Source organism: Aphelocoma coerulescens (genome assembly GCF_041296385.1).
Source record: "Aphelocoma coerulescens isolate FSJ_1873_10779 chromosome W unlocalized genomic scaffold, UR_Acoe_1.0 ChrW_unloc_scaf_2, whole genome shotgun sequence".
Lineage (NCBI taxonomy): Eukaryota > Metazoa > Chordata > Aves > Passeriformes > Corvidae > Aphelocoma > Aphelocoma coerulescens.
The window spans coordinates 76482-95615 of record NW_027184081.1 but is presented as its reverse complement, the minus strand read 5'-3'; the positions used below and the strand labels follow the sequence as shown (position 1 = coordinate 95615).

The window sequence follows — 19134 nt, the reverse complement described above, 5'->3', positions numbered from 1 at the left end:
TGGAAGCTGCGTCTTATCCTGCCTTATTCCAATTGTAAATGCGGCTGTCACAACTTTCGTCAAACTCAGCAAAGGATCTCTTTTGACGTGTTGATGTGTCTGTTTGTCTCCAATTATGTAATAATGTGATATTTGGGGTGAGCGTAGAAAGCTTGCCAAGGCTACAGGGGCCTCCTTGGATGCGTGAGGGGATTCCGGTCCATACTCTGTCACCACAGACAAGAAACAGCCCCCGGGGTAACACTTTGGGGTGGAGAGTGGACATAGAGAGTACATGACTGGTGCAATTGCACCAATCCTGACTATTATAGGCTTTGTTAAATGGTGATATGTCTTTTCTGTATGTATTTTTTGCTTGGTCAATCCCTGGCCAGCGTTGGCTTTGCAGTCTAAAATAAAATTTGACACAATATGTTGCTTGGGAGGACCTCAGAAGGTTCAATTCTTGGGGTTCATCTCGAGGATTTGACAGAATCTTTGTCCACTCGTCCCAGGTGTCTACCAGGTTGGGCCTCTTACCTGTGGTGTGAAGGAGCTCTGAGTTAGTGATGGGCCAATCATCTGCTACTAAGGGAATTCCTACCAGACATGTAGAGAGTGGGTTGTCTACGCTGCCCATGGACAGGAACGGATTGTCTTGATTGAGTGTCTTTGCTAGGGTCACCCAAACATTATGGCTAGGCTGTGGGACAAGCCAGCTGAAGGCATGTGGTATGGCGAAGACCATCGAGGCAGCGGGGAGGAGAGCATCAACGTAGATAAATTTCATCTTTGGATGGGGATGGGGCTTCTGAGAGGGAATATAAATGAGATTTATTAGCTTTGTGGTGAGAGGGGAGGTTTTGGGGTTTAAGGAGGTTTGACAAGGGTTGAGGGAAGGGGATATTTTGGGGTAAAAAAGGGGTGGTAACATATAAACTAAGGATTAATTTTTTTCAGGCTGTGTCTGGCCTACGGCTTGACTTCTGCCATAGCATCTTGTTCAGCTTTCTGTTTCGTCTGCTGCCGTGTGGTGGGATGATCTTTTCTCTGGTTGGTGGGCATTCAGCGACATCTTCGTCTCCATGCAGAACTGGTCTGGTTTTGGGGAGGTCCTGTGTTTGACTCAGGAGAGTTCTTGTTGGTGTTTGTGGGAGCAGTGTTCGTAGGGCCTAGGTATGGTTTTATACTTTTTCCTGGGAACCACTTCGGGCCAGATGGTAGCTGGACACAGGCGTAGCCTCTCCCCCAGGTAATCAATTGGAAAGGTCCAGAGACCTGGTGTGATTCTGGGTCCTTCCCCAGTACTGGTGGTTTCTCTGTGAGCTTAGCTTGGGTTGAATTTGATAAGTGGCGGAGTATTGGGGGGTCAGGCTCTGATGAGGTACCATTTAGGAAGTTAATGATGTAGAGAGCCTTACAGAGTCTTTCAAAAGGAGACAAAATTTCTGTTTCTCTCCGTTGCTGGTTGAGGATTCTTTTGAGGGTTTGGTGGGTCCTTTCTACGATGGATTGTCCTGTGGGATTGCTAGGTATGCCTGTCTTGTGTTTTATCCCCCATTGGTTGAAGAAATCTTTTAACTTACGAGAAGTGTAGGCAGGCCAATTATCTGTTTTGATTTCTTCAGGGACTCCCAGGGTGGCAAAGGCAAGGAGAAAATGCTTGATGACGAGGACGGCATTTTCCCCTGCGTCGGCTGAAGCAAACACTGCCCTAGAAAACATGTCGACTGACACATGCACATATTTGGATCTCCCAAAGGATGGGAAGTGGGTTACATCAGTTTGCCACAATTGGCAGCTGTTCAGACCGCGGGGGTTGACTCCGGTACCCATAGGTGGTATTTGGTAGTTCTGGCAGTTCGGGCATTTTGCGATGATAGCTTTTGCTTGATCTTTTGAAAGCTTGAACATTCTGACAAGGGCAGGAATGTTTTGGTGAAAAAATGCATGTGACAACTTTGCCTGGGCAAAGATGTCAGGGACGTTTGCAGTCTCTGCTGGCATGGCCAGTGCATCTGCTCTCCTGTTCCCTTCGGCAATGGGACCAGGGAGGTCAGTGTGTGACCTCACATGCATAATGTAGTAAGGCTGTTTTCTGTGGGAGATTAAATGAATTAATGTAGAAACCAATTGGTATAATTTTTGATTTGAGACCTCTTTGAGAAAAGCATGTTCGGCCCTCATAGATATGCCAGTGACATAAGCCAAATCTGTGACCAAATTAAAAGGTTTGTCTTTGAATTTCTCAAAGGCTCTGACAACGGCTGCTAACTCGGCAATCTGTGGAGATCCCTCTACTATTTGGATATCAGATTCCCATTTTTGAGTATTGGGCCGCCTCCAAGTCATGACAGACCGATAGGATGAACCAGACCCATCGGTAAAGACGATCAGAACTTTGAGAGGTTTTCTAATTTGGATTAATTTTGGAATCGATTTAAAGGCTGCATCATGGTAGAAAAGTCTATGTTTTGGCATGTGGATGGAAATTTGGCCTGTGAAGTGATCTGGGGCGAACTGGAGGCTCTCATTGGTCCGGAGCAAATGCTTCAGATCTCCAGTGGTCAATGGCATATGCATATGCATGTGAACTCACACCCTGCAAGAGAGCAGAGATGAGTTCTGGCCTTTTTTATTAAATGTGCTATTACTTCTTGGAAGGTGGTTAATGTCTTTGTAGGTTGATTGCTTGTGAAGACCCATTCAAGTATCAGCAAAGGGTCTCTGAGTTGAGGGTCCCATTGGAAGATCAGTCCGTGGAAACGGGGAGCCTTACCCAGAACTGCAAATTGGAGAGGCAGGCTGGGTTCAACACGATAGGCTTGGCGTGAAGACAGGGCTTCCTGGACTTTGGTGATGGTATCTCGGGCTTCAGGTGTGAGGGCACGTGGAGAGTCCAAGTCTCCGCTGCCGCGGAGGAGGTTGAAGAAGGGAGTGAGGTCGTCTGTTGTGACTCCTAGTATGGGGCGCATCCAATTTATGGATCTGCAAAAGCTGTGTAAGTCCCTTTCGGTTTTGGGATCATCTTTGATGGTGAGTTGCTGGGGTACGATGGTTCTCTCATGGATCTGGAGGCCGAGGTATGTCCATGGGCTGGAGTGCTGCATTTTGTCCTCGCGAATCTAGAACCCTGCTTCTTCTATGGCTTCAATTGTCTTTTTAACAGTTCTGTCCAAATAAGTTTTTTCTGATGCACAGATCAGGCTGTCATCCATATAGTGGTGGATGATTGCTTCTGGGAACAGGCTTCTGATGGGGGACAGAATGTGGGCGACGTACCACTGGCAGATGGTCGGGCTGTTCTTCATGCCTTGTGGGAGGACGAGCCAATGGTATCTTCTGAGTGGAGCTTGTTTGTTGAGAGAGGGTATGGAGAAGGCGAACCCTGGTGCGTCCTGGGGATGGAGCAGGATGTTAAAGAAACAGTCTTTTATGTCGATGATGGCAAGCATCCAGTCTCGGGGCAGCATTGATGGTGATGGCAGGCCAGGTTGGAGGGGGCCCATGTCTTCAACGACCTCATTGATCTTTCGTAGGTCATGGAGTAGTCTCCATTTGTCTTTGCCAGGCTTTTTCAGCACAAAGGGGAATTCCAGGGGCTCGTGGTCTCGGTGATATGACCTTTGGCAAGTTGCTCTTCCACCAGGGCTTCCAATGCAGAGTTTTTCTTCTTCAAGGGGCCACTGTCTTGTCCATTTTGGGTTCTCAGTCTTCTAGGTGAGCGGGGGAGTAGATGGTAGCACGCGTTTCTCAGTGGCCCCAGTCAGACATCCTGGCTGGGAATGGTGAGGGTGGCACCCCACTGGGATGGAAGGTCTCTGCCCCATAGAGTGATGGGGGCCCTTACCACGAATGGTCAGGTGGTCGCTATCTTGCCCTCAGGTCCTTCAATGACAACATTTCGTTTGCTTCTCATGGATACTGCAACTCCACCAATCCCGGAGATCATACCTGCCACTGGCTCCAGTTCCCAATTCCCTGGCCACTCGGAGTGGGCGATGAGGGTCACATCTGCTCCGGTGTCCAGCATCCCTGGGCGGTAGAGCCTCTCTCCTTTACAGAACAAGCTGCACTCAATGGTCGGTTTGTTTGAGCCCACAATCTCTGTCCACATTGCTGTTGGATTGAGAGGAATCTGTTCTGGGCGGTTCTGTGGAAGTAGTAAAGCTTGAGCAATTGGTGTTCCCTGTGGGAGAAAGAAAGGTGTGTCCGTGCAGCAAAGCTGGACAAGAATCTCTTGTCCAGGGTGCACTGTTTGTATCTCTGGTAATACAAAGATTTGTTCTGGACCATGGAGGGTGTCGCTTAGGATAAGAATGTCCCATGGGCCATTCTATGGTCCGTACTTTCCTTTGGGGATACGATAAAAACCCTTGTCAATAAACTTAAGTGACAGTGACGTTACCAGTTGACGTCTGGTTCCCATCGGTAGAGCTCCATGTGTTGGATCCTTCTCATGTGTTCTGGGATCGCCTGGGATGATGGTGCTGGGTGAGGTCCAGTTGTCTGCTCTCGGTGGTCCGATGTGCAGTTCTCAGGTGGGGCGGGGTAGTATGTCCATTGATTTGTTATCTGAGCATGGGGCCTTGACACCACGCTCTGATGGAAGTTTTTTGAACGTTGCTAGTGCTTTTGCTGTCTCTGGTGCCTTTGGTAGGTGGCATGACGGTCCTGGGTAGGTGACCTTTGTGGGCAGTCCTTTATAAAGTGTCCAATTTCACAACAATAGAAACAGCGGACATTCCCTTTAGACACTGCTGCAGCAAATGAACCAGAAACTCCCTCTGTGATGCCTTTTACAACTGCTTGGGTCATTGTGTTTTCTGTGGATGTGTGTCTGGTACAGGTCTCTATCATTTGTTCTATTGTTGGTTCTGTGTCCATGGGTAGGGCCCTCAAGATATTCTTACATTGTTCGTTAGCATTTGCCATGGCGAGTTTACTCAAAAGTTCTTTTTGTCCATCTGGGCTCTCTATGTGTTTCTTTAAGCTAGTTTTTAAACGATCAACAAACTGAATGAAACTTTCATTTAGTGAGTGTTTGATGTTAGAGAAATATTGTGTAGGAACAGAATCATCAGGAGTAAGGAGCAGTGATGTCTTTGCTGCAATAGCTATGTCTTGTAATGCTACTTCAGATAAGGTTGTCGCTTGGTCTGAGGGTTTTTGGAGGTCACCTTCTCCAGCCAGTTGTTCTATTGTCCAATCTGTCTGATTTACATCTTTAGCATAAGTATCAGACAGTGTTTTTAAATGTCTCTTCCAATGCCTTTCCCATAACATATATTCAGCAGGGGAAAGGATGCAGTTAAATAATGTTTTTAATATCATGTGGTACTAATGTATAGGCAGAGAAAGTGGCTTCCAATAAGTTTCTAAAGAAATGTGACCCTCTCCCATGTTCTTTTGCTGCCTTGCAAAGCTCTTTGACTTCTTTGTATGGGATAGGTTCCCATGTTTTTGTAGTTGATGGACCACCCCTCCTCCTTCTCCCTATAATGACTGGGAAGGCTGAGATTTTCTGGGCTATCTCCCAGTCTCCCTCCCGGTTATCCTCCCTGCGTGTCTATGCCCAGCGGTCATCAGATTCAGAGTCAGAGCTGCTGCTACTGTCGTCTGAAAATGAGGAGTCAGCTGTTGCAGGGCGGGGCTGGATTACAGGGGGCGTAGCGCGGCATTTTTTGAAACGCCGGCTTTGCTTTAGCCAGGGCAGGAGTAGTGGGGGGTCGAGGGTGTTTTGAGGAATGGGAATGGGGTCTATTGTGGCAGCATGGGGGTGGAGAGACTGTGCAGCAGCAGGTCGTTTTGGGGGGCGTCGGGTTGCCGGTGGTGCCGGTTTCGCAATTCCGTGTGGAGTCGGCATGGGCTGTAGGAGAGTGTGAGGGGGCGGTGGGGTTTACGGCAGGAGCGAAGGAGATGGGGATTTCGCAAGAACCCGTGGTAGGGGGAGGGGGGGGTAAGTAGGAAGGTAGGGACCAGCAGCAGGGATTGCGTAAGATGCAGCTGGGGGCGGGGGGGGGGGGAGAGCGGGGGTCTGCTGGTGTTTGCCAGGGTTGCAGAGCTATTGGCGGTGGGGGGAGGGGGGAGGGAGAATCTACTCCATGCACGGCAGCCTGGCGCAGCAGCGCCGATACTTTTTTGCACAATAGCTGCGTCCCGCCAGCAGCGATAGGGGCAGACGCTGGCGGGGGGTGTGACGCTTGTTCTGTGACCCACAGTGTGTGCAGAGGGCTGTGCGGGACCGGCACTTTGTACCATGCCTGCTCCATGGGTGCGGGGAGGGGCAGCGGAGGCGGGGTGGCTTGCTGAGGTGGGGCCGCCGTGGTGGTGCTGGGGTTGGGGGGGGGGGGGCGAGGTCGCGGGGAGCTGGGACGCGGTGGGGTGGGGGGGGAGGTCAGAGGCACCGCGAGCAGGTGCCGGGGGGGGGGAGTAGTGTCACGCGCAAAGGATTGCGAAATACCAGGGGCACAGGAAGATTGAGCTGGGGGGGGCTCAGAGCCATCCATCCCGGGGAGGGGGTATGGGTCTGGGATGGGTCCCGTGTGCGCTGCCTGGGGGCTGGCAGCGGGACCGAGGGGGCTAGCGGGGGATTTTGGGTATGGGAAAACTGCTGGGAATAGGGGATCGGGGGAGGGTAGTGGGGTGGCCGGCGCCCCAGCCTGGCCAGGGCTGGGGGGGCAGGCGGGCTTCGCGCTCTGACTGGCTGTTGCCAGAGGTGGAGAGGGGGACTGGGAGGGGGGAAGGGCAGAGAACGGGTTTGGCTGAGGGGCTTTTGCTGCGCGACACGTATTAACCATTAAATGAAATAAAGGAATGAATCTGGAAACAGAGAAGTTTCCCGTTGCCTGAAAGGAATAGAGTTTCTTCCCCACTGTGTCCCAGAATGGATCAGAAAGGGCGGTCTGTGGTGGCATCAGGAAAATTTCGAGATATCCAATTAGTGAAAGATTTAAGATTTTTCTTACAAAGAACACCTTTAGAGAATTTAAAGTCGGATTTTAAGAGAAGGGTTAGAAGAAAGGGGTATAGGTCTCTCTCAGATGGGAAAAGGCTGGGTTTAGCTTGCCTATTTCCCATTTAAGTTCCTCCCTCAGCAGAAAAAAGAGAAAAAAAAAAAACTAAAAAGGACTTAAAAGTATTGCATGCGAGAAAGAGAGGAGAGCCTGATTTTAAACTTACAAATCCCATCTTCTGGTGAGGCTGGTTCCTGTTGAAGTCCCAAAAAAAAGTCTGCTGGGGGGGTGGTCTGGCCAGTTTGAACCTCAGGGATTTCTGTCCCAGATGAGAGAGGTGAGGGTCTCGAACTGTCCCCGTCCAATAGTCCCTGCTACAACGTAGGTCCTTTTTTCAGAGGATCAGCACATGAATGGCTGGTTCTGTCTTGGCATGGTCAAGATACAGCTCAGGCCAGGAGTCCGTTGGAGGTCCAGGGTCCAAATGGATGTTTGGGCACCAGTTTTGACAGCTGGTGAGGGGTCAGTAGCTCTGACCGAGGAAGCTGTGACCGGTCCGGAGAGATGGTCCCAAAAGAGATCGTCTTCCCGAAGCCCGGTGTCTTCCCTCAGCTGCTAGCTAGGAGGGCCCGTGCAGAAGCTGTCAGCTCTTTAGTGATTGTCAGCTCATGATTTCAGCTCAACTCTGCAGGGCAGCCTCCAGGTCAGACCAGGGAGAGAGAGACAAGAGGCCCATGTAGCTGTCCTGCACGAGGTAGCTTTATTAGTCCGGCGAAGGGGAGGCTAGGGACGAGCATCTCTCTGCCCTCGCAGGGGCAGGGGGCTAGCTCTTATAGGGATACAGGGGGTGGGTGTCAGAGGGTAAAGGCCAATGGGCTACAAAGGATCTGCATAGGGTCTCCCAGAGGATTCTGGGTTTGTCTTCTTGCCATAACTGAAAAGTGGTTGCCTTTCCAGGGGAGTTCTGCTGGGACATTTGAGCAATCTCCTTATCTCAGCAGATGTCCCTCCAGGTCAGTGGCTGGGCATACCCTACATTTGTTAAATAAATAGGTTTTGTCTCTTTCACTTTCGTTCGAGGAAAAAGTATTTTTTCCCTGAACCTGGTGGGGGAGGGGTGGTTGTAACCTGCCTTCTCTCAGAGGATATATTTCCTCCAATTTGTCCAAACCAGCATAAATAATTAATGGCACCCAGTGCGGGGCTCAAAGGAAAGTGAAAAAACCTGTACTAATTTCATTTTGGTTTGAATTTAATTACTTTCTCTGTGTTAGGGTAAAGTAGTCACCATGTAGGTTGAGTTCATAATGTCTCTCTGACTTGATGTACTCATGTCTTTTTGGTCCCCAGACCTGTTTGAGATACTGATGCCTTTCTGGTCCCTCGGCCTACTTGCCTATCCACAGATTGCTCCGATCTTGTCCCTGACACGTAACTTTTGCCGAGCAGGGGCACAAATCTGGATTTCTGTTTTGCTGTACTTGGTGATAATGATTTATAAGAAGTTGACAGAGGTACCTGCAGTTTTTCAAAGTGTGTATGATATGTGGTTTCTCCGTCCTAACCCCAGTCCTAGTTTCAGTAGCCTGTTTTGGGAGTTTATTAGTAATTGTTTGAGGAGGAGTTTGTTAGAAGAGGAGGAGATGGGGTTTCCCAGCCTTTCATGTCCCTCCCCTTTAAATTTGATAAGTTATCTTTTGAGAATGTTCAGTTTCCCCTGGATGTTAAAGACACCATCCTTCTGGTCTTTAATCTGGTAATCTTCCTCTTTATGATTTGCAGCTTGTCTAGAATAAGAGCTCAGATTTCCAGGGTGACTGCTAAGACACCTGACCCAGAGGTGGAACATCCTGAGTGGTGTGGGGAATGGGAGGATATGGGTCAAATCCTGAAGAAATTCTCTGACCCAATGGTTTGCAATTTTCCCCCTGAACAAGTTCAGAACCCTGCTGAGGTGGGGAAATATCTGAGAGAGAAATACAGTGACAATTCTGATGAGAAAAAGCTCATTGCAATAAGATGGGCCTTGGCGTATGCATATCGGACACTGCTAGGTACTGTAGAGCAGTAGGTATAGGTAGAGGGGAAAAAAAAAATCAGCAGACACCCCAGTCACTCAAGGTGCAGCCAAACCAGATGGAGAGCCTAAGCTATTGACAGTGGCTCCTGTCACGAGGAAAAAGCACACAACCAAAATTGATCGCCCAGTGAAAAATGATGATGGTGCAGGGGAAGGAACCTCAAAGCCACCAACTGACTCAGGCACAGAAACCATTACTGAGTCATTGTCCATAAAGGACCTTCACAGCCTAAGAAAGGACTACACCCGACGGTCTGAAGAATCCATAATAAGTTGGATGGTCTGTATTTGGGATGCTGAAGGCGATGATGTGATGCTGGACGGTGCTGAAGCGAGGCATTTGGAATCCCTGCTACGTGATCCAGCTATTGACCAAGAGATAATAAGGAGGGCTGACTCTGTCAGTCTCTGGACATGGGTTTTGACAGGTGTGAATGAATGATATCTGTGCGCAGACGACTTCTATATGCAGAAAACCCAGTGGAAGACCATAGAATAAGGGATCCAACGATTGAGAGAACTAACAATGGTAGAGATTGTCTACACACATGACCCAGGATTGAGGAGTCACAACAGGGTCAGAGTTGACCCACTGATGTGGTGAAAACTCATACGACTTGGGCCACAAGAATATGCTTCTGCTTTAGCAATAATGAAACCGGAGGAAGGCAGGAATGAGACTGTGCAGGATGTGGCGACGAAGTGCTGAGCATATGCAGATGCCGTGCATGGCCCAACACATGCAAGAATCTCAGCTGTGGAAACACATACGCAGAGATTGGAAGATAAGGTGGAGAAGAATCACCAGGAACTCAAGAAGGAGATCAAAGAAGGCCTTCTCCAAATCTTGGCGGTACAGATTGGAGATTGTGTCACCAGACGCAGACATCCCCCAGAGAGAGAGAGAAGGTACATGCCATGAAGTGAGCTGTGGTATTTCCTGTATGATAGTGGGGAAAACAGGAGGTGGGAGAGACAACCCACTTCTGCTCTGGCAGCACGAATGCGTGAATTGAAGGAGCGCAGGACTCAGAAAGGAAGTTCCACCAAAAAGGAAGTTCCACCAAAAAGGAAGTAGCTTCAGTTGCCCATAGCTGAACAGCCAGAAATGATGGAAGAGAAGATGACATGTCTGATTCCCATGAAGATACCTCTAAGATGCAGGCCCAGGGAAAGAAGGATGATCAGGACTAGAGGGGCTCTGCCTCTAGCCAGGTAGAGGTCAGGGAAAACTGTGTTTTTTGGACTGTGTGGATTCGTTGGCCTGGTACATCAGAACCACAAAAATATGATGCGTTGGTTGATACTGGTGCGCAGTGCACAATAATCCCATCGCAACATGTGGGGGTAGAATCTGTTTCTATTGCTGGTGTGACAGGTGGATCACAAATTTGACCCCGGTGGAAGCTGAGATGAGCCAGACCGGAAATGAGTGGAAGAAACATCTCATTGTGACTGGTCCAGAGGCCCCGTGCATTTTGGGCATAGACTTCCTCCAGAACGGGCATTTCAGAGACCCAAAGGGACTCAAGTGGGCTTTTGGAATAGCTGCTGTGGAGACAGACAGCATTAACCAATTGAACACTATGCCTGGACTATCAGAGAATCCATCTGAAGTAGGCCTTCTGAAGGGGGAAGAACAAAGAGTACCAATTGCCACCTCAGTGCATCGCCGACAGTACTGGACAACTCGGGATGCTGTGATTCCCATCCACAAGATGATCCGCGAGCTGGAGAGCCAAGGGGTGATCAGCAAGACCCACTCACCCTTCAACAGTCCCATTCGGCCTGTGGGCAAATCTGAAGGAGAATGGAGATTGACTGTGGACTATCGTGCCTTGAATGAAGTGACTCCACCATTGAGCGCTGCTGTGCCGGATATGTTGGAGCTCCAGCATGAGCTGGAGTCCAAAGCAGCAAAGTGGTACGCCACTATTGACATTGCTAATGCATTTTTCTCCATTTCTTTGGCAGCAGGGTGCAGGCCTCAGTTTGCTTTCACCTGGAAGGGCGTGCAGTATACCTGGAATCGACTGCCCCAGGGGTGGAAGCACAGTCCCACCATCTGCCATGGACTGATCCAGACTGCACTAGAAAAGGGTGAGGCTCCAGAACATTTGCAGTACATTGATGACATCATTGTGTGGGGGGAACACCGCAACAGAAGTGTTTGAGAAAGGAGAGAAAATCATCAAGATTCTCCTGGAAGCCGGTTTCACCATCAAGAAGAGCAAAGTCAAGGGACCTGCTCAAGAGATCCAGTTCCTGGGAGTGAAATGGCAAGATGGACGGCATCAGATTCCCACCAAGGTCATCAATAAGATCACAGCAATGTCTCCATCAACCAACAAGAAGGAAACACAAACTTTCCTAGGTGCCATAGGTTTTTGGAAGATGCATATTCCTGAATACAGCCCGATTGTGAGTCCTCTCTACCTGGTTATCGGATCCCACTCTTCGGGTGTCCCATCGGATTATTTAGTGAAGAGAGACGGGACTATGCAATCACACAGGATTTATTGCTTAAAATAACAGATAATACATCAGTCTCGAGGCGTGAGATTTGCAATAAATCAGAATAATGGCGTATAGTCATACGACTCAGGGTTACATAGTAATTTATAGCTTTCTAATCCAATAGGCACCTAAGACGAAACTTTCTTTTGACTTTACTAACTATAACCTCTGATACTTTTTCACTGCAGTGCAGCTGTGTCTTGACCAATAGCTTGTCATGTCACATATACACAGAGACTTTTATTATAAAATCTAAATTCTTAAACTATAAAAGCACATTATTATTCTTAAAACCCTTCACCATAACACCTAATACAGACACTTACTTATAACTATAGAAACATAGGTTTGTAATTCTCTTGCTTAAGGTCTATAAATCTCTGTCAATTATGCCAGACCTGGTTTCTTCCAGGGTTGTAAATCAAATCCACCACTTACTGCAGAAGTTTTTACTCCTCTGTTCCATTGGGGCCCCGAACAGCAACAAGCCTTTGCCCAGATCAAGCAGGATATTGCTCATGCAGTAGCCTTTGGCCCAGTCAGGACAGGACCAGAAGTGAAGAATGTGCTCTATTCTGCAGCCGGGAGCCATGGTCTGTCCTGGAGCCTTTGGCAGAAGGTGTCTGGTGAGACTCGAGGCCGACCACTAGGGTTCTGGAGTCAAAGCTACAGAGGGTCTGAAGCCAACTACACCCCAACAGAGAAGGAAATCTTGGCAGCTTATGAAGGAATCCAAGCCGCCTCAGAGGTAATCAGCACTGAAGCACAACTCCACATGGCACCCCGACTACCAGTGCTGGGGTGGATGTTCAAAGCAAAGGTTCCCTCTACCCACCATGCCACCAATGCCACATGGAGCAAATGGATTGCTCTCATCACACAGCGCACCCATATTGGAAAACTGAATCACCCTGGGATTTTGGAAATAATCACAAATTGGCCTGAAGGTGAAAACTTTGGTCTCACTGATGAAGAAGAACAAGAACAAGTGACAAGTGTGTCACGATCCACTAATACAAGCGAGGGTCATGATGGTTCATTTATTGATCTCAGAGTGTAAAAGGACACAAGAGATTTCAGTCTTAATCAAAACAGTGCACCTTTATTAAGTGCCCACAACACAGTAATGCAGTAGAAGAGAGAAAGAGAGAGAGACAAAGAAAAACAAAGTAGAGAGGAAGAAAAAGGGGGGGGGGGCGGGGGGGGGCGGGGGGCAATAGCTACCAACGGATGAGACGAAGTCCTTGTGGTCTTCTGCCAATAGATACGTCTTCTTTCCGTGGGGAGATCTCGGGCTCAGTTATTTCAGAAAGTCCCTTTATAGTCCTTTTCAGAAGCGACGGGCAACTGGCCAAGAGGTTGGGAAATCTACAGCTGTCGTTATGGGGCCCGTTGCTTTGGGAAACAGGTACAGGACAGGCGTACAGGACAGGTGTACAGGACAGGCGCACAGGACAGGTCATTCCTTTCTGCTTCAGCGCAGTCCTTCCCGCCTGGGCAGCAAGAACGGTGCAGTCCATTGCGACCTGCACTAATTTTCCTCAGGAATGCGTACCAGTTCCCAGTGGGAACACCTGCAGGCAACACTTGGCAGACATCCCACCTCAGCCAGGCCAGGACTCCTGTGTTCAGTCTCTGTCCTCGGCGATGATCATGAGGCAGATGAGGGATCTTCAGACCGTCTCTTACACCACCCCGTGACTCACGATTGTCGCCAAGCATGCTCCATCAGCACGATTTCGTAGTGTCGTGAAGTCTTCAGGACTTGTCAATGTTGGTAGCGTATCCCAGAAAAAGGGTAGAGAACATAAGAAAGGAAGAAAAATAAAAGAAAAGAAAAAGAATGAAACAAAAGAAGGAAATAACTATTTTTTTTATTGATCAGAATTCACATTAAATTTTTAATCAAAATACACCTCTAATTTCTTATCACATCTTATTTTAATACTCGTGTAGTTTGTCTCGTGACAGTAACCTTGGGTATGTCCACAGTGGATGGGATATTGGCCAAATCGTGGACATCTATTATAGATGTCAATTGTGTTAACCGTTTCATCATTCTCCAATTCATGATGTATAAGATTGCTGATAAAACAAAACCAATCAAAATCAAGAGAACAACGATGGGATGACACAATTTGTCCAGGACACCTGTAGCAATAGGTGACCACCCAAAAAGAGTATCCCACCACCTGTGTTCAGCATATTTCTTTACCCTTTCTAGAACACGATGTATTTCTTTCACATTGTGATGAACTGTTACCAAGGTTTTTTGTCCATTTTTCTTGATCTTTTCCAAAATTTCAATTAAATCTTGGTGAAGCAACAATTGCTTTACCAAAGTAAGGTTCATCCCAATGGGGGTAGGCAATAATCGGTGGATCAGTGTGTAATTGGACTGTAAAAGGTGATAAGAAGTAACTGGGGCTAAATATGAAAAATCACATCCTATGATTTTAGTAAAGTTACAAACACAAAAATTTGAATGATTTTTTGTATCTACTACTAAATTTTCTACAAATACTTTATCACAAGCAGTTCTTAAGCATGCACATCCATTACCTATATAGACAAGCACTGTTTCAGGAATCTCGTTAGGATGAATTTCAAAATGACAGATATTTTGTTCTGTATCTAAACAAATGTCTTGAGCTCTAATTGCATTACATTCACAGATGAACCCTTGTTCTCGGACAATAGAAGTTTCTAAATTAACAGTTTGCCACTTCTCACCAATTTGATGGGCCCATTCTCTATGCTCGAAAGGATAGAGAATAGCTCCATCGGTTCAGCCCTAATGCAATGACAGGGAATATCGAATGCACTGAAGCATTACGTATGGTTAGTACAAAGGCTGTGGCTGTGTTTGTGATGGGACTGTAGGTAAAATTCACTAAGTTCCACCAGGATGGGAATTCTCTTTCAAAATCAGTGGCACTGTCCCAGATTATTTTCCGAATTTCAGTAGGAAAAGTGCCTTCTTCGCCTTCTCTTATAATTGAGGCAGCAACTGACTGCATCCATAATTGAGCCTGGATGCAGCTGAGAGCCAAAGAAATGTTGTTTTGTGTAGCATCGAGTGCGTAAATTATTGTTGGAAAAGGGTCCGTGGACTCCGGCGGGGGGAGGAATTGCTGTCCAGCCAATGTAGTTGATAAAAGCAAGCTCCGTTTATTAGCAATCCAGAGGCACTTATATAGTATCCCAGCTTGTTAACTCTTAAGTGGCTTAAAACCTATCAAAGCGCATTTCTGCTTCTACATAATTAGACTACATTGGCAAGCTTCTACTAGTTATGTTATGATTAAAAGAATTCAGAGTTTACCCCCCTTTCTCCAGGTCTTATCTGCACAGCTGTACATCCTCATACTCCCTTCTTGTTCCCAGGCCTGTTTCTCACACAGGGATTTTTTCCTGCAGACAGTTTCTCACACTAACCTTTGCTTGCAGGCCTATTGCTTGTGCAGTTCTTTTATTGATCCCATAATTCTATCAATGACCCATGCCCCTGATCCTCTAACCATTCTTCAACAAATTTTCAATTTGTGGTCATTCACATTCACCTTTTCCCAATTTGGTAATATGTTTGATAACAACCACTGATGGCTTCCCAAGGCTAATAGGAACGACTGCAGTGGTTGTATTTTAGTCAAATCTCTGGTTGTGGCAGCCAATTTATTCATTAGTACTTCTGAATCAATTCTATTTAAGATTCCCAATCCTGTTCCCACAACACCGGTTATGTCTCTTTGCGTTCGTTTCTTAGAAGGGTTCCACTTTCGCAACCAGGTTGTCCACCCCTTGAAGGAAGTTTGCAGGAAAGGTGAACAAGCTGGCTGAATTTCTGAGACATTGTTTTGCATCAGCAACTTGACTTGTTTAAGGGACCATGCCAGATTGAACAATATTTGTTGTTGGCCCGTTCTCTTGATTATATATGGTCCAATTTCAAAAATTCTCGGGCTTAGCATAACCGATGGTTGGGTGGTAGGTATTACAACATCGAGTTCCCCTCAGTGTTTTGTATTGTTTTTACCACACATGACTTTATGGGAAAATTGTACAGCAGTTAAGTTTAGCCAACAATCTTGGTTTTGAATTTCACAAAACGAAACACAGCCGTGAGGTCCAATGCTATAACTGTGTATAGGTTTAGTAAAAGATCCATCAATTAATCTACATTGTATTGTAACATCGTCACCTTGGGTTACCATAAAGGGACGAAAAACATTATTCTTGTCATCTAGCACAAGGGAGGTACTTATACCATGGTACGTAACTACTGCTCTCAGTATGGGCTTGTATTTTAAATTTATAAGTTAAACCTTTCAAACTTGGCTGATCTGCTGGGTTATTTCACCAATTGCATGTTACATAGGCTGATTTAGTTAAAGTTATACCAGCAGTCAGTTGGTTCGTTTTTGCAAAGCTTCGTGATTTCAACATTGTTGGTACTGGGGTCTAAGGTGTAGTTACCGACATTCTTCTGACGACAACACAGGATGAAGAGGGTTTGTTTGTCACACGCCCACTCCGTTGTAGGGCAGAGTTCGGCCGTAATGTTGGGGTGCAAATCACTTTTCCCATCTGGTTTTAGAAAATTCCCAGTAATTGTAATGGTGGAAGATTTCACGTAGAGAGATCCTTCTACTTTTCTGCATCCTACCTTAATTCTTTCACCAATTGTTCCATTTAGGGTTGTAGTCCAATCCTTCAAGTCCCATCCCCATTCATTTGAACGGTATACCTCAGAGTCGTGCAGTACTACAGTCGCTAGGTTTGGGCGACGATCTCTGGGATAGGATCCTAGAGTACTAGTGTACCTAATGGTAGCTTCAGACCATGGCCACTCAGCTGAGTTTTGGCCCTGGTGTTGTGGTAGGATGCAGAAAAGTATCACCAGTTTTATCATGGTTTATGTGGTCTTCATGTCCCTCGGAGTTCTTCTGTGAAAAGTAAACACAACAGAGTCTGCCACCAAGAGGCAGAAAATTAGAATGATGGAATTATCCAGCGTGTATGTATCCGATGCTGTCTCCCATGGGCATCAGAGGCTACCCATGCATATTTATTCAAAGGGCTTTTTAGCACTAGTGGTACTTCTCCTACGGTAGGGAGGTCTACCAAAACAGGTTGTCCAGGGTAGTGTGCAGGATTCTTAGGATCATTAGGTCCCTGTAGTGAAGGAATTATGCTTGGAACTGTTGGGCAAAAGGCAGTGATTTTGGGACACCCGTTTATCCCCCATCTATCATTCACACCTTTCACAGCTTCCCATAGCCGAACATCCCAATTTCCCTCCTGTGGTTTCAAAAGTCGTTTCAGGAGACCATTGGTCCTTTCTACAATGCCATTAGCTTGAGGGTAGTAAGGGGTGTGAAAAGCCCATTTAATCCCTTCACTTTTTGCCCAGTCCTGTACAACTTTGGCAGTTAAGTGAGACCCATTATCAGATTGAATTTCTTGTGGTTTTGGGAAAGTTCCAAACCATCCCTGCAATGCTTTGACAGTGCTATCTCCTGTAGCTCTTTTAAAGGCATCAGCCTGGACTAACCCAGATATTATCTCCACTCCTACCAGCACAAAGTGTTCACCTCCTGACTTTTTAAAGGGGCCAATATAATCTACTTGCCACGCATCCCATAAGCCTTTACCTTTACTTAAATGCAGAGGGTCATCTTCCAAAGGGTGTCTTTCCAGCCATCTGCGGCATTGTTCACAGGCTGATATGCATGTTTTACACATTTCTCTAGTAACAGGCCAACCGCAAGCAAGGGCTTCTTTGTACAAATCTTTTGCACCTGTGTGTTGTCTTTTTACATGCAACCATTCTAATAAGTGCTCCCAGTCCTCTGTAATCTGATCCTTTTTCAAAGGACTTAGTCTTGCTAATTCATCAGCTTTATTGTTCCACTCTCCTGCTGGATTTCCATCTGTCTGGTGAGAGGCTACCCACCCCACGGCAAAATTCCCTTGACTTGCAATATTTAGAATTTCTTGCCACTTTTCCTTTTGCCATACTGGGATTCTGTTAACTTCACAGTCATTTTGCTGCCAAAAGGGAAGCCACTCAGTACATCCCTTAAACACAGCATAGGAATCAGTGTAGATACAGACAAGAGAAGTATTCTGTGCCTCACGTTGGAAAACACTCCAAACAGCTATCAGCTCGCCAACTTGGGTGCTGCTTTCCCCTTCTGTGATAATTCGTTCACCTGAGGAAGTGTGGAGGGCTACAGCCTTGTATTTCCACACCTTTCCTTCTCGCTTGGCAGAAGCATCTGTAAACCAAGAATTTGCTGCCTGTTTGGGGGAAAAAGGAGGGGCTACTTTAATGACTGAGGCAGGTTTGTCTTGGCTGCTACCCAAGTTTTCAGTCTCTTGGATTGCCAGATTTTTTACAGCTCCTTCAGTTATTGAGAAGACACTACAATAATGTTCAATCTGAGCATACCACTCCCTTACTGAGGCCCTCTGGGCCACCCCGTCAGGTGGGGGGGTCCCAGTAGAGACTGCCTTAATAACTTTGAAAGGGCCTCTCAAAACAATTGGTTGCTGTCGTGTAATCTTCTCCACTTCTATGAGAGCTAAGCTAACCACAAACAATCCTTTCTCCCAGGTAGTGTATCTTTTTTCAGCATCTTTAAAGCCACAGGAGTAAAAACCAACAGGCCTCGTCGGACCCTCAGGACCCCGCTGCCATATGTGTACTGACAACCCTGAGGAGGCAAATCCCCATTCCACCTGGAAAGGATCTGTAGGGTGAATAGGGCCCAGGGCTTGGTGAGCTGTTGCTTCAAAAACCAACAATTGCAATGCTTCTTCTTGAGAAGCACTCCATTCCCATTTTACCCCTTTTCTTAACAAGTTATAGAGAGGTCTGGCAATTATGGAAAAATCTGGGATGTGTTTTCTTCAGAACACTAATAATCCTAAAGCATGTTGGAGATCTTTTTTGGATTCAGGCATTTTAATCTGGTCTAAAGAGGTTAGGGTATCAGGTGGGATGCGTCATACCTCCTTTCCACCAAATTCCCAAAAATTTCACTTCATGTGAAGGGTTTTGGATTTTTTCTGGGGGAATTTTCAAATCAAGGCTTTCTAAGTGGGAGATTATTTTCTGTTGGGTATCTCTCACTTCTTCTATTTCATCTCCTCCCACAAGGATATCATCAATGCATTGATAAACAGTCACATTGTCAGCTTTGGGTATTTTTTCTAACTCTTGGGCCAAAGCGTGATGAGCCAGGGTGGGGGAATGTTTGTACCCTTCGGGAAGCCTAGTGAAAGTGTATTGCTGACCTTCCCATGTGAAAGCAAAACGGTCCATATCTTCTGGCTGTAAAGGTATCATAAAAAACATGTCTTTGACATCTATGGTTGCCATGATTGAATGAGCCTTTTCTTGAATCAGTGTTATTAATTCTGCCAGATTTGGGACAGCTGCTGTAAGAGGGTCTGTGTTGGCATTTAGCCTGCGAAAATCTATTGTCAGCCTCCACTTCCCATTAGGCTTTCGCACTGGCCACACTGGAGAATTGAAAGAAGAATGAATATTAACTATTACTCCTTGTTCTCGCAGCTCCTGTATCACTGGCTTGA

The 19134-nt window shown here is 46.7% G+C and overlaps 1 long non-coding RNA gene across 1 annotated transcript in view; it reads right to left on the bottom strand.

Annotated features, from left to right (window-relative positions):
* The window catches only part of LOC138102818 (uncharacterized), a 44302-nt gene extending 36408 nt beyond the window's left edge, over positions 1-7894 (bottom strand). The window contains exon 1 of the long non-coding RNA XR_011147559.1: positions 7162-7894. This is a non-coding gene — a long non-coding RNA (uncharacterized lncRNA). The remainder of the gene's footprint in view (positions 1-7161) is intronic.
* Positions 7895-19134: the final 11240 nt, after the last annotated feature.